Genomic DNA, 17,202 nt, shown 5'->3' on the forward strand with positions numbered 1-17,202 from the left:
AGTTAACAAAAACAATTAGAAAATAGACAATGCTGCAGGATAGTGGATTATGAAGGATACCACCATTGGGCAGAAATCAGCTGTTATGTCTATGGAAGAAAAGCACAAGGACTTCGAAGCAAAATAGGTCAATAGATTCTCACTCAAGTTTATTTAACCCTACTCCTCATCACAGCTTTGTCATTTTGAATAACATCTTCCCCATAGTAGCCATCCTGCTCCAACAAAGCCTCAACATTCTTACTCATAGTTGCAAATTGCTCAAAAACCTTTCGATCATACCCTAATCCTATCACTGCCCACATCATGTTAAAATCAGATTCCTTCCCAAAGTCTCTGATAATGGTGCATTTTCCGTTTCATTGCAAGCATGCTTTCCAGGATCTTTTCTAATCTCATCCAGAGCCCACATTGCTGAATCAAGAACCTCTTTCAATAATGTCAGATCCTGGATCCTCACGAGGGATACCAGAGCAAACCATCCAAGTCTGGAAACATTTCTTGAAAAAATATTTACAAATGTAATTTCTGATGAAAATGTTTAAGTATAAGTAAGAAATTATTTAAACTGCACGTACGAGGATATTATTTATGATCCGACTGTGAACTGAATAAATAAAACAAAATCAGTTGAGGCAAAATAACTTGAAGCTGCAAGGCTCGAATTGACTGCCTTAAACAAGTGCTGCTCTTTTGTTCATATGCTTTCTTCCTAGAAACTGACTGTTGTTTTCTCTAGACAAAGGACTAAATCAAGATCCCATATGCATTTTAATTATTAAGATGTCCATCTTTTTAAAATCCTTTGATATTGTGGATATCTCTGTCAAGCAACACACACACACACAATACTGCAGGAACTTAACAGGTCAGACAACATCTATGCAGGGGAATAAACAGTTGGCGCCTCAGACCGAGATCTGAACCTGATGAAGAGTCTTGCCTCAAATGTCAACTGTTAACTCTGCTCCATAATGCTGCCTGACTTGCTGAATTCCTCCAGCATTATGTGTGTTGCACAAGATTTCCAGCATCTTCAGAAGCTCTTGTGAGGGGAAGGAGAAAAAATAAACAAATTGTGTTAATAATAAAAGCAAGCAAATAGCATTTAAAACAAAAGTGTGTCCTCAGACACAAAGCCTGGAGCAGCCCCATAAACTCAACCTCAGTTCAATAGACAATAAGTGCAGGAGTAGGCCATTTGGCCCTTCGAGCTGGCACCTCCATTCACTGTGATCATGGCTGATCATCCACAATCAGTATCCAGTTCCTGCCTTATCCACATAACCTTTGATTCCGCTATCTTTAAGAGCTCTATCCATCTCTTTCTTGAAAGCATCCAGAGACCTGGCCTCCACAGCCTTCTGGGGCAGAGCATTCCACATATCCACCACTCTCTGGGTGAAAAAGTTTTCCCTCAACTCCATTCTAAATGGCCTACCCCTTATTCTTAAACTGTGGCCTCTGGTTCTGGACTCACCCATCAGCGGGAACATGCTTCCTGCTGCACTCACCCATCAGTGGGAACATTCTTCAGCACATAGCAGAGTACTGTGTTCTTAAAGAATTACTGACATGACCTACACAATTTTGGGTATAGTTATTTACCCGAAAATTGGATCATGTTTGATGAATATCTTGTATCCGAAAACAGATATCCTAGCATTGCATTTACTTGCCTTTTCCCCATAACCCTTAATTCCCCTACTATACAAAAATCTATCCAACCTAGTCTTAAATATATTTACTGAGGTAGCCTCCACTGCTTCACTGGGCAGAGAATTCCACAGATTCACCACTCTCTGGGAAAAGCAGTTCCTCCTCATCTCCATAATAAATCTACTCCCCCAAATCTTGAGGCTATGTCCCCCGGCTCTAGACTTCCCACCAGTGGAAACATTACTCTTGCCTCCATCTTATCTATCTCTTTCATAATGTTATGTTTCTATTAGATCTCCTCTGATTCTTTTGAATTCCAGTGAGAAGAGTCCCGGGCGACTCAATCCCTCCCCATAGTGTAACCCCCTCATCTCTGAAATCAACCTGGTGAACCTCCTCTGCACCGCCTCCAAAGCCAGTATATCCTTCCTCAAGCAAGGAGACCAGAACTGCACACAGTACCCCAGGTGTGGCCTCACCAATACCCTGTACAGTTGCAGCATAACCTCCCTGCTCTTAAATTCAAACCCTCTAGCAATGAAGGCCAACATTCCATTTGTCTTCTTGATAGCCTGCTGCACCTGTAAACCAACTTTTTGTGATTCATGCACAAGCACTCCCAAAATCCCTCTTCACAGCAGCATACTGCAATTTTTTTATTAATTACCTGCTCTTTCATTTTTCCTTCCAAAGTGGATGAACTCTCACTTACTAACATTGTACTCCATCTGCCAGACTCTTGCCCACTCGCTTGTCCTATCTACATCTCTCTGCAGACTCTGTATTTTCTGCACAATTTGATTTTCCACTCAATTTAATATCATCAGCAAACTTAGATACACCACACTCAGTCCCCTCTTCCAGATTAAATAGGCATGTGACAGTTTACTCACAGTTTTGATCCAGGACACAGATGACGCCAGATGAAAAGTGAAGCAACAACTGTGCTTCTTGTTTGGTTAAAGTAGATGTATTCCCTGCACTTTGTAAATTGCAGTCTTTTGCAACTGCACAATGTATTTTTTTTAATGATTCAAATATTATGAGTTTACTATTAAGGTTATTAACAAATACCAAAACATTAAGATCTTTGGCAATATTCGAATTTCTTCCACATGATGTGCATATTCTGCTATCCTCTTCAAATCAACTCATGAAATATTGAATGGATTTCCCCCCACAAAGGATACAAAGCAACTGAGATTAATCCATGAACACACAGTACTATTATTTAGATGATACCGTATCAAGCTGTTGAAATAACCTTTCACATGATGGCCATAACAAGAATTCAGTGAATATTTTGTATATGAATGTATCTGCATTGTTGGCTGAATTCAGTACCCTAGGTTCCTACAATGACATTGTGTAAAAGTGCAGTGTGGTATATTAATGAACAGTATCAGAAAGACCTATACCCTAGACTGTTCCCACTGAAGGATCCAATCTCGGCAAGAATGTAAAGGGAGGAGTTTGTCCATCTTCCCCGATACCATGCGAGTTTCCTCTAAGTACTCCAATTTCCTCCATTATTCCAAAGACATACAGTTAGGCTTACCAAGTAGTGTGCATGCTATGTTGGCATGGCAATGCTTGTGGGTTGTCCAGAACATTCCCCACAGATTTGATTTGATGCAAACAATGCATTTCACTTTATATTGCAATGTACATTTGAAAAATATGAGTTATTTAGAGATAGTGTAAAACAGGTCCTTCTGGCCCAACAAGCCGCACCGCCCAGCAACCCACCTATTTATACTAACCTAATCACAGGATAATTTACAATCAAGAGAAAACCTGCAGATGCTGAAAATTTAAGCAATACACACTAAATACTGGAGGAATTCAGCAGGCCAGGCAGCATCTATGGAAAAGAGTAAACAGTCAACGTTTCAGGCCGAGAACCTTCATCAGGACAATTTACAATGACCAATTAACCTACTAACCAGTAATGTCTTTGGAATGTGGGAGGAAACCAGAACACTCAGAGGAAACACACACGGTCACAGGAAGAACGTACGAAACCCTTCCAGATGGCACCGGAATTGAACTCCGAATTTCTCAGGAAAGCCCTGAGCTGTAACCACTACACTAACCACCATGGACACTCTACCACTAATCTAAATGGTAGTATGACAATTAGCTTCCAAAACAAGAGATTCATTGTTGTTCCATTACTACTCTGATTGTCTAAGTACTGTGTTTGAGTACTGCAAAATCTGACATGCCTCTGTGTTTCAGCAATCTATCAAAGCTCATGCAGAGCTATGTGAATGATCCTCCAGACTAGCACTGCCCTTAGAATCTATACTCTAGACTAGGGGTTCCCAACCTTTTTTAAAAAAGACATTAATGAGCTTTACCATTAACCGAAGGGTTAATGGGCACCAAGTTGTGAATCCCTGTTCTAGACCGTCAAAAAGGCAGGTTGAACAATAGAAACAAGGATCAATTTCAACCCAATCGAGTAAATGAGCTATTTTATGTTACGTTAATATGAAGCCATATTGGAAAGACTCCAATCAATATTTACAATTACAGTTATAAAGATAATTATTACTGCCACAAAATGTAATACTTTTCTAATTATGTCACAAACTGTCACAGTCAATCAGGTTCAGTCTAACACGGCCAGTTATAAAGCAATACGTTCATTCAGTACATTAAACAAATTGAGGCACAGACCCAACACAAGGAAGATCTAAAGGCCAATTCATGCATTATTTTTGTGACACAGATTGCCAACTCTGAGCATTTCTGTTCTGTCAAAATGGACTATGGTATTTACTTGTATAATTTTAAGGACTCTTCATTACTCATTCTCAGTATTGTGCTTTTTTTCATTTGCACAGTTGGTCTTTTGTACATTGTTAATTTTTCAATCTTTGTTCATGTATGTTTTCCCACAGATTCTATCGAATGTCTTTATTTTTCCTCTGTGCATGCAAGAAGATATACCTCAAGATAGTATGACAACATACATGAACTCTGATAATAAACTTACTTTGAACTAATGCTACCAAAAAAATTAGTTAGGGTGTCAATAAGGTAGAGAAAGTGGGATGAAAAGACAGCATAGGCTGTATTAATTTGCCAAAGATATATAATTCACACAAAATTCTGGTGCAAATTATATGCCCAGCCCAAACAATAAGATATTTAAGTACAGGTACACCCCAGGTTACAAATAGGTTCCACTTGAGGACTGTCATAACCCAAATTTTTTGTAAGTCGAAAATAAACAAAGACTGTGTGAGAGAGATGGTGATAGGAAAGCGAGCAGGAGGGGCAAGAGGGGCAACTGCCTCCTAGCCTCCCTAACTTAGTGAGTTAACGAGTCCACTCTGCGCTCCCAGCTTTGCTCCATCTGGTCCCTGATCTGAGGAGGAGGACAGAGGACGTGTGGGAAAGCCCCATTCCCACCCTGCAACCCCTCAGCAAATGACAAATCAATACCTATCCATCCCGCCAGTCACCAAATGCCTGAGGAAAATAAACTGCTTGAACCCTGAGGAAACACTGTAACCCCACAACAGCCAACAAGTCCATCCCCAAACAGACCCTAAATAGCTGACAAAGAAGCTCAAACCACTGATTCCCAGTGAAAATATAGCCCCTGCCTTGACAGCATACATCTGCACAATCAGGCTCCAACTACATTGACCAACTCCAAATCATTTGATTCACCTCACACTTACAAGAGCGAAGGTTTGCTGGAAAGTTAAGGATGCTTATCTAGTTTCAAAAATTCATCAGAAAATCCTTACAAGTCAGAATTTTGTAAGTCAACTCATTCAGATGTATGGGCATCCTTAAGTCAGGCAGGGGAGGTCATGTATAGCCTTGTAGGATTTCATAATAACTTGATAGTTTTTCAGATTGCAGGTTGAAAATAAAATGAGTTTAACAACTTAATATTTAATTAGTAGAATAAATTAAATACTTGAGCAACACAGAAATAAGAAATGTGTCATGACCGAAAATAAAGGCATAACAGCAGAAAACAATTTAAAAATTCAATTCAATTCAAGCTTAAAAAATCTGTATAATGTGTTCATGGAATGGGTGAAGTTAGCTACAGTGTTTGAGGTAAATGCAGTGGGCTGAAGAGCCTGCTTCACTGCTGCATGACCTTAACATATGACTATTTTGAATGGCAAATAAAAGCAATTATTCTGTCCTTGTGTGCTCGAGTTGCAGTAGAATGTAGTTGAAGCAGTTGCAAAAGAAAGAGTGCCCCGACTGTCTTTGTCTGGATGAACTCATCTCAATTTGAGTGGCTAAGGGCAAGGTACTGCTGTGAAAAATCAAAGCAAAGCTAATAGTCCACTTTGTCAAACAGAGAAAAATCTTCCTGAAAGAGCTCACACACAGTTAAACATGAAAAAGCTGGTCCTGGCTACAAGAATATTCTGCCCGTCTGCAAGCTCCAGCTCACCTTTCTTGTATATTATTTGGTATAATATTCCTGTATGGACATTGATGATACAAAATGAATTTATCAAAAAAGGTTAAGATTTGTCCAATCCAGTACAAGTACCTTTCAGAAATTAGTCTTAAATAATGCCCAACAACCTTTTGGCACCAGAAGTTTTAATATTAAAGGCTAATTCATTCAGCGGCATTTGTTCATTCCTCACTGAAGTATCCAAGCTATAATTGTTTAGCCTTTTATAGCCAATTATATTTAATTATGCCAATATTTTACTGTTAGAAGCATGGTTTTGACATTTTACTGATCTTATTTTACTACAGACCTATCACTACACAAAAGATTTTCAGAACAATGTTTTCAATGCACTAAGCTAGATGTTTATAATATCGAAAGTAAACTCACTCAACTCCATTTACTTTTTGGTATACAGCAGTAATCCCTCTCCCATAACACAAGAAATATTAAGCCACACTATATACAAAAATATCAATGGAAAAGGAAGCAATTACTCTGATAAAATGACTGCCATGACATTTTACCATCTCTGAACAAAGCTGGCATTGTAATCTCACTAACTCTGCCATACCTTATTGAGCACAAGCTACTTATAAATAAAGCAAATATCAGCTTTTGAATATTGTACTCTTAAACTGGATGCTGTACCAGGGCTGTAGTCCTGATCTGAACTTCAGTTTCAAGAGCTTAAAGCCTTGCTTTCCAAGGGTTGTTTGTATTGCAACAAAGATTAGTAATGCATTTTACTTATCAGTATAATTAAGGAGCAATAAGAAAATGGGCAAAGGCAAACTAAGGAGTGACGATTCGGTGATAAGGTTAGTTTTTAACAAGTTGAAATAATGTGAAAGGACCAAGGGTGGCAAAAAGTTCGACAGAAAATGAGTTAGTAAGAGACCCCCTAGCAATCAACTGCCAGCAGCTCCGTAATGTCTCTAAGATGACAATCAACGATAAGATCTAGCTTTCCATCGTTTTAGCTGGGGGAAGGAAATGCATGGAAAGGGTGAAAAACTACTCAAAACTCAATATTAATTTTTAGATAGGTCTGTAAATTGATAATGAGTACACCTGCCTTTTTCCACAGGAGAGAATACTTAACTTTGTTTTTCAAGGTCCTATATAGAATTACAGGGAATGCTCAAAGGAAATGGCATTTGACCTTGTCCGTTCATGCTGATACTTGTGCTCCACAGTCTGATCCTGCTTCATGTCACTTTTAAACTTAACCCTCTACTTCCCATCACTATAGTAAGTGTATGTATTATATATATATATACATATATATATATATATATATATATATATATATATATATATATACATACACACATACACACACACTCTTGCTCTATACACATCAAATTAACTCCCTGTAGCAGAGAGTTCCATATGACACACAGCTTTAAACAATATTATTGCAGAAACTTGTCCACAATATTCTACTAAAAAAGAGTGGAAATGTACCAAACACTTATTTTATTTTTATTAACATCCAATGTGGAATAGGCCCTTCCAGTCCTTCGAACTACAACGCCCAGCAACCCTCGATTTAACTGTTGCTTAACAACGGGACAATTTACAATGACCAATTAACCCACCAACTGGTATGTCTTTGAACTGTGGGAGGAAATCATAGAGAGAACATACAGTCTCCTTTAAGGCAGTAGCGAGAGTTGAACCGTGTCCTACAGTGGACTTAGCAATAATACTTTTAAAAGATCACCAGTAGCTGCTCAAAGGGTTATTTTTTCCCCTCTCTATCAGGGTCACAATTCCAAAAAATCCTAAATTTGCAGCCACGAATAAAACTTCTGCTGTATTCAGAACCAGGTTTATTATCACATGCTCTATACTGGAGGTACTAGGAGCCACATCTTATACTCCACAGAACTGCAACATCTAGGTCTCACACTCAGTAGAATACACTTCAGTAGAATCAATGAAGTGCAATCTATTGCTAAATTTTATCTCTCCCAGTAGTTTCTCCAGTGCAATCATGATGTTTCACAGGTTCTTTGAGCTCAAAATCATTAGTTTCAAACTTGCATTCAGTTATAAAAGGCCATAGTATCAATTAACGTAATCCTTTATATGATGTAGGTATTTCTGTTCACTTTAAAATGCTAACCAATGAAAAGATTATTAATTTATTATTGCAGAAGCTTGTCCACAATATTCTACTAAAAAAGAGTAGAAACGTACCACAGGGCAATTCTTTTCAATGTTAGTTTTTTCAAATTTTAGAAAGTAATTTGGAATTTACTTTAAGAACCATGGCAATGTAAATTAAATTCTGGAAAATTTTTCAAAAAAAAAACCAGGAGCAATCTATACACCAGATCTTATGACATGAGCCACTATGTCAAATAATCTTACTTTGTTTTCATGACTGGCAGCAAGTGTCCAATTTCAAAAGACTGAAGACTGAAACGCGAGCCTTTTGTAGGCACTAATGATGAACTAAGCATTTGACCCATGTAAATCATTGTGCTGCATTACTTGGACATTCCTAAACAATTCATTTTTCAGCTGCTTTTGTAATTAATCCTAAAAATTGGAAAATAATTGAACTGAATCTGTCTTTGAATAATGCAACATCTTCATCTGTCATTAGTATGAAACTATTGACATGATAAAGGATTATAGTCAATACAGGCAAGCCCTATGTTACATCCACTCTGGTTACAGAAATTCACCCAATATCACTAACCAAAAATTGAAGGCATGGAATAAACTTTCTCATGGATTTTGAGAATGTATATAAAAACAATCTTTTTTCCAACCATTTTTTGATGTTTGTGCAGATGACACAGCTTTACATTACAGAGAATTCATGATGTGAACATGTGAACTGTTTCATCAGACATCAACCTACCCCTCCCCACCTGTATCATCAGCTCTACATGGGGTTTGCCTGTACCTCATCCAAATAACCATCAAAGCTGGACTGTGCGTGCTTGCAAACTATTTCATCTTGATGTCACAGCTGAATTCCATCTTTAGAGTGGACATGATTGGATAAATATGGAGTTACAAAACAACAGAAGCCAATTCCAGCATTTAATTTGCTGAAAAACAACTTAATACTTGCAAAGCTTTCTGATCTCCTGACACTTTTTGTTTTAAACTTACAAGTATAAAACCATGCTATCCCATTTTAAAACAATTTGATAATGAAAAATGAATTAGTTGTTAACTGATGTTAGTTGATGCCCTAACCCTTCTGTTCAAAAAGTATTTTCTTTAAATAAGTGTTCTTTATTCAATATTTTTATTGATATTATAAAAATTACATGAATACAAATACACAATTCATAAGGATACAAGTAAATACGAATTACATTTAAATCAGTAATATGATCACAGTATCCCATATTCCAAATCAATCATGTATAAAAAAGATTGAATTACGAAATGAAATAGCATAAAATAATTGTATTTTGTTTTTAAAAAATCTACCCCCACTACCAAGATGAGCTGGCTGGTAAAAAAAAAGAAAAATACCTTACCATATATTATAATAATAACGGTTCAGATCCATACTTTAATAACAGTTCAAAGATTGTGAAAATAATTCAGAAAGGGTCCCCATAACATTAGAAAATCATGTTTTGAATCAGAAATCGAATAATGAATCTTCCCTAGATCAAGGCACAACATAACAGCAGATAGCCATTGAACATGAGTGGGCGGGGCAGCCTCCTTCCACTTGAGCAAGATCGCCTTCCTGGCCATAAGAGACATAAAGGCCAATACCCACAAATTAGATGGCTTCAATTTTGTGGCACTATCCTCAACAATACCAAATAAGGCAGTCAAAGGGTTGGCCTTAAAGCTGACATTGAAAAGTGCAGAAATACATCTTTCCAGAATTTTTCAAGGCTCGGACATGTCCAAAACATATGAATTAGTGTAGCCACTCTATTAGTACATCACAGTAAGGGAAAATATCTGCGTAGAAACAGGAAAGCTTGTCTTTAGACATATGAACTCGATGCACCACTTTGAACTGTAATAAAGAATGATGAGCACATAATTTTGAAGAATTAATCAATTTGAAAATAATCTTCCAGTTCTCATCAGATATGAAAATCTGTAAATCTTTTCCCCAATCTCCTTTAATTTTATCTAAAGAAGCCTTTTTCAGTCCCAACAGTAGACCGTAAATGTAAGATATTGAACCGTTATCAAAGGGCTTCAGATTAAAAATTGTATCTATTATATTCTTCTCTGGACTTGTAGGAAATGTAAGTAATTGAGATCTTAAAATATCTCTAATCTGTAAGCATCAAAAAAGTGAGCGTTGGAAAGGTTAAATTTCATTGAAAGTTGCACAAAAGAGAGATTCCCTCCATGAAACAAATCCTGAAATCATTTAATACCTAATCTATCCCATTCTTTAAAAGATAAGTCAATTAAAGATTGTTTAAAAAAACAATTAGAAAATATGGGACTTGAGAGGGAGAATCTCAATAAACCAAAATGTTTTTAAACTGTAACCAAATCCTCAATGTATGTTTAACCACCACATTGTCAATTAGTTTAAAGATAAAGGAAGCGAGGATCCAAGTGAAGAAATAATGGAAAATTTTGTAACAGAGTTGACTTCCAAAGAAACCTATGTAAGGCAATTCTCATGGTTAATGTAATATAGCCAGAACGTAATATTACATATATTAACTGCCCAATAATATAACCTAAAATTGGGTAAGGCAAATCCTCCGTTCTGTTTGGTTTTTTGAAGGCGAGCTTTATTTATACGAGTTTTTTATTCTTCCATATACAAGAAGAAAGTATTGAATCCAAAGAGTCCAAAAAGATTTAGGAATAAAACCAGGCACAGCTTGAAAAAGGTATACAAATTTAGGTAAGATATTTATTTTAATAGAATCGATTGGGCCAGTGATAAAGAGAGAGTCAGTAAGTGTTCCACAGAAAACGCCACATAATGAGGGCGTGGGGAGGCACAGAGAGAAGCACTACACTTGTAACATTAAAAGAAAATCCCTTGCCAAGTAGTCAGCTATTCAAGTTTGTGGATTTTTCTCCACAACACCCAAATATATTTAATTATCTATCATGGCATTTCTCTTTTATTAAAAAGTATTAATATCTATTGCTCGAAAGTTGAAGGTTTTAAAGCTCAACTTTTTTTCTGTAGATAAAAGAAATGCACAAACATATATGCACAGCCCAGCCACCAGTCATCTTCCCCCTTCTCCAAAGGCATAATCGGATGGGAAAATTCTTAAACTACTTGGGGAAGTGGGTATGGAAGGAGAAAAAGGAAATTCTGTGATTGTCTAGTGGCGTGAAACTATCAGCATGCAGCAAATGACTAATATTTCATTTACAGAATCTCTGTCGAAAGAGATTAAGCAAAAGTTTGGGAAATCTCCACGTCAAAACATTCAGATGGGCCCCACAGCCCAGTGCAGCAAAACCTAATAGGTGGAGCAAAGTTGGATTTTTGTGGCTCTGGGTAACCTGCACAATTTGTCCCCATGTCCACAGTGTTAAAAGGGCCACTGTGCCTGCTTTAGTCTGTCTGCTGACATGCATAAACGATTACAAAAAAGGACAAGCTCATGCTCGGCTGCTAAATTCACTTTGGTTGAACAACTTACTTACACTCATTGTGACTGTTGCCTGTAGTATCCATTCCCAAAGAATAAATATACATTTAAACAATTTAGAATGTCTTTGCTGACTGTGTATCAATAAGAAACATCAGTATCTTGATAAGCTAATTCTTATTCATTGCGAAAGATACATGTCAACATAGTAAAATGTTAAATAAGGGCGCCACAGTAATGCAACACTATTCCAGCTTGGGGTGTCGGAGTTCTGAGTTCAATTCCTGCCCCATCTGTAAGGAGTCTCTGTACATCTTCCCTGTAGAACGCATGGCTTTTCTCCAGGTGCTCTGGTTTCCTCCCACAGTCCAAAGACATACCAAGTAGGTTAATTCACTATTGTAATTTGTCCTATGATTACTACTACTACATCGACTCAGGCCTAGGGGGCCAGCGTCGGGCACGATGACGGACTCTCCACTTCTCCCTCTCCCTCATCACTGTGTTCAGTTCATCTACATTAGCCGCGCCGCTGTCTTCTAGGAGTGTGTTGACCACAGTCTTGGGAGGGCGCCCAGGGTTCATCCTCCCATGCTTGGGCTCCCATATGATGACTAGGCTGGCAGATAGCTCGGGGTGGCATAGACAGTGCCCCGCTAGTTGCAGTCTTCTCACCTCGATTTTAGTGGAGAGCATCGGTAGATTGTTATAGAGCTCAACATTTGTCATGTGCTGTTGCCAACTCACGTCAAGAGCCATCCGGAGCATTCGTGTATAGCAACCATCTAGAGACTTTCGCATCGCCTTGGTGAGTGTCCACGTCTCGCATCCGTACGTGACAATGGACCATGATAACCATGAGAATAACCATGATTAGGTTTGGGTTAAAAATCGGGGTTGGTGGGTGGGGGGGGGGAGGGGTGCAGCTCGAAGGGCTGGAAGGGCCTTCTCTGCACTGTAACACTAAATAAAGACGAAGATCAAATTTATCGCATGTACGAAATATACAGTGGAATGCATTGTTAGCATCAGCAACCAACAGTCCAAATTTATGCTGGGGGCAATCGACAAATGTTGCCATGCTTCCAGCAACAATGCAACCTAATCGGTACATCTTTGGAACGTGGAAGGAAACCGGAGCAGCCAGAGTAAACCAATATGGTCACAGGGAGAATGTACAAACTTCTTACAGACAGCAGTGGGAATTGAACCCAGATTGCTGGTGCCCTCATAATGTTATAGAAACTGCCATGCCACAATGCTAATCTTACTTCAAATATTAATATAATTCTTCATGGTAATTTTTCCAAACCTGCTAACCATGCCACTAATTCTATTAAGTTCAAAAGAAACAGCAATTTAAGTGCAGACATTTAAGCTATTTGCTTCCTTTTTGTTTAAATATTGACAATCAAATCTATTTTGTGCTTTCACTTCCAAATTGAACTAGAGTTGGACAATAGAATGAGTAATTGTGTGTGGTTAGCACAACACTTTACAGTATAGGCAGGAGGACTGATTCTGTGCTGTATTGCCCTAAATAAATTTAACACTAACATTGTAGTTATGCATGAAAATGCTGGAAAAAATGGCTGGATGAATTAGATGTCAAATTACTATACTAACATAAAACTACACAAAGATGCAATTACTGATGTTTTCAAGAATCCTTTAATCTGCAAACCCATCGCTCCTTATTACACACTCACCACTATCTACCTGCCTTTTCAAATTTATTGCCAAATTAACAAACTTAATATTTCTTGCAAACTTGAACACACACACTTAGATCGTTTACAGAGATTAAACTACTCAGCTACTTGTTCACATTTCAAGTCTTTTATTCGACTTCATAAACTTCAATATTTAAACACCTGCTTTCAACTAAATGCAGGATTCACAGCAGCACCACAAACAACTGCTTTAAAATTGCCTCCTTTCACCTCTGGGGCAGATATTTAAATGCAAGACAAACAAGGCAGAATAAACTGAATGACTACTACGAGTGATGAAACTTTAATCAGTGCATGCTCCTGCTGCATGAAAATGTTGTTGTCATTAAACGTTGATAGCTGGAACCATGGAAGATTGTACAAGTTGCCTTCTTTCCCACTCTCTGCACTCCCTCCCCCCTGACCGCTTCCCACATTTGTGAGAGTACGGCTTTCTCAAAGACTCTCGTCCCCCAGAGGTGGTTAAGGAATCAAAATCCATTCCAAACCTTGAAGTCTGCAATCAAGGCAGGTGATGTAGCACATTGCTAACATAGTTGGAGCTTTCTTGGAAATTAAGACATTTGTTTGTAATCAAGATGACAAAGATTGCAGCATTCCACGATTTTGTCCCAGCTTCTTCGGGAATCCAACAAGCAAAATACAAAAATAAGCTATAACTTTGTTACTCTCTAGAAGTGAATGCAGAGTAATCTTCCCCTTATACCTTGCAAATATAGACCATCTTCAGAAGATCTATCCAGTCCATTCTTCCCTCTCTGCACCCCCATCCTATTACCTACTCTAAAAAGTACAAGTCTGCCTTATCTACAGGACTCCATTCCAGACTGAAGCATACAGTTGAGGTTGGTGTTGTAACATGGTACTGTTACCAGATGTGAGAACTGGCAAAACGTAAAAATCATACCTATCTTCATGGTCATAATAGCAAGTGGGTATTTTAACCAATTTTAATCAGAAAATGTTCTTTTCAGCTTTAAAGTAAATGGCACAATACAGGAGAAAAGTAACTACAATCTACAACCATGTAACTGATATTTTCCCATCTTAAACATGACTTCTAATTTATATCAATTTAATACATGGGGCTAAAATGCTTAGGTCAGTCATCTCCAATCCACATCATAGATTTGTGGGCTTTCGACACTGTCAGTTTCACAATTCTTCTATACAAAATAAAAATCTTCCCTATTTGTTTCAATGATTGGTGGCATTCAACCTGGTAATTATGATCACGGTGATGTCATGGTTAGTGCTACGATTTAAAGTAGCAGTGATTCGGGTTCAATTCCCACTGCTTCTGTAGAAGTTTATACATTTTCCTCACGTCCTGGTGCTCCGGGTTTCTCCTATAGTCCAAAGATGTACCGGCTGGTAGACTAATTGGTCATTGTAAATTGGTCCTGTAATTAGGCTAGGGTTAAATCAGGGGCTTTTAGCCAGCGTGGCTTGAAGGGTCAGTACAGCCTGTTCCATGCTGTATCTCAATAAATAAAAAAATGAATATAATAAATATAAAGGCAGGCAAATTCTGTTAACTGAATAAATACTAATTCAGATATTAATACACTACTGTGCAAAAGTCTTAGGCACATAGGTTGCCTAAGACCTTTGCACAATACCACATTATGAATATGGAATTTGTATATCTGACAGGAGCAAAGGATGTTGAAAATTGCGAGGGTGGAGCGCCGTGGGAGGGGCTTAGGACTAATGGCAGAGAAGTGCCAGAGCATGTACAGACATACCCAAACCTGAGATATCAGGCAAGGTTATTTGATTCCAAACAATTGGTTTATTGATCATTACAGAATGTTTTTCTGGTGGTTCCTGCTCCCTCCCCTCTCCCTTCTTCTTTTCCCAACCATTATTCCCCTCTCCTTGCCCCCTTCCCCCTCTCAGCCGACAATGGAGACCCATATCAGAATCAAGTTTATCATCACCGACATACGTCATGATATTTGTTTTTTTTACAGCAATATCTAAAGTTACTACAGTACTGTTGAAAAGTCTTGAGCATCCTAGCTATATATGTCTCTAAGACTTTAGCACAGATTATACAGTACTGTGCAAAAGAGGTAACATTCAAGACAGGGACACAGTGAGGAAGAAGGGTGATAATAACCCACCAGTTAAATATACAGCCTTGAAAACTGCTGGAAGCATCCAAGGGTCAGAAATTCCTGGCTTGATTTTAATTTTAAGTTTAAAACTTGAGAGGGGAAAAAAGTGTTATACAGCATAGACTTGTCAATAAGCTGACGTTGACATTTTCCAGACATAGTGACCAAGATAAAGAATATATAATGATCCTTTTTAGAATCCATTAAGATTCTTACGGCAAAGGCAGTATGGAGGCTACCAAGTAACTATCGGGTTTTTTTGAAAAAACTACCTAATTTGTCCCACCCTCCTGTCCTTGCCAAAGCTCTATAGAAGTAGACCAGAGCTTTAATTGTAAACTAGCGGGAGTGATCTCAGTGCTTCAAGCAAGACCAAAATTTTAGCTTAAGATAAAAGATGCCAGGAGGAATTAGCTGATGAGAAATTAGTGGTTCTGTTAATTCAATATATTGTGATGAAGTTATTTACAGGAGTTGTCCAAATAGTAGTATTTACTGAGTGGCAGCACAGTAATGTAGTGCTCAGCACAATGCTTTACTGTACCAGTGACCTGGGTCCAATTCCAGTCACTGTCTGTAAGAAGACTGCACGTTCTATGTGACCATGTGGGTTCCCTCCGGGTGCTCCAGTTTCCTCCCACAGTCCAAAGACAGCTGGTTGGTAGGTTAATTGGTCATTGTAAACTGTCCTGTGATCAGGCTAGTATTAAATCAGGGGCTGCAGTTGGCGTGGCTCGAAGGATCTACTCCATGCTGAATGTTAATAAATACATAAGTAACAAACGTTGATCTTAGTAGACTTTTAAAAGCTCAGACTATTCAAGATTACAATAGTCCTACCAGATGATTTATTTACGCAGCAATATGCACTGCACTTGATGTACATTCCAAATCCAAAATCTTACACTACAGACACAAGCTACCTCATGAAAGACAAATATCATGCCTATCGTCCCAGATTCATTTCTTCAATAAATCACTATAAGATTAAGCTCCTGATTAAATTATTCAGCACTTTTCAATAAATTCTATATTTACACCAATCAAAACAAGAGAAAATCTACAGACGCTGGAAATCCATGCAACACACACAAAATGCTGGAGGAACTCAGCAGGCCAGGCAGCATCCATGGAAAAGAGTTTCAGGCCGAGACCCTATTGACAAGGCTACACTACAACACTTTACTTCTTCCCTCTAAAGTCTTTAATTTAAAATTAAAATCAAGCCAGGAAATTGTGACCCTTGGATGCCTCCAGCAATTTTCAAGGCCATTTACTTAACTGGTGGGTTGTTCCCACCCTTCCTCCTCACTGTGCTCCTGTCTTGAATGTTACCTCTTTAGCAAAGATTATACAGTACTGTGCTAAAGTCTTAGAGACATATATATAGCTAGGACTTCTCAACAGTACTGTAGTAACTGTATTGCTGCAAAAAAAAAACCCCACAAATGTCATGACACATGTGAGTGATGATAAATCTGATATGGGTCTCCACTGTGGACTGAGAGTGGGCAAGGGGGCAGGGAGAGGGGAATCATGGTTGGGAAAAGAGGAAGGGAGAGGGGAGGGAGCAGGAACCACCAGAGAGACATTCTGTAATGATCAATAAACCAATTGTTTGGAATCAAATAACCTTGCCAGGTGTCTCAGGGCTGAGC

General features: G+C 38.2%; 1 protein-coding gene across 5 annotated transcripts in view; it reads right to left on the bottom strand.

Annotated features, from left to right (window-relative positions):
• Nucleotides 1-17,202, bottom strand: part of sbno2b (strawberry notch homolog 2b) — a 171,947-nt gene that overhangs the window by 152,992 nt on the left and 1,753 nt on the right. The window lies entirely within an intron of this gene.

The sequence above is a fragment of the Mobula birostris genome, chromosome 26, assembly GCF_030028105.1.
Source record: "Mobula birostris isolate sMobBir1 chromosome 26, sMobBir1.hap1, whole genome shotgun sequence".
Taxonomy (NCBI): Eukaryota; Metazoa; Chordata; class Chondrichthyes; order Myliobatiformes; family Myliobatidae; genus Mobula; species Mobula birostris.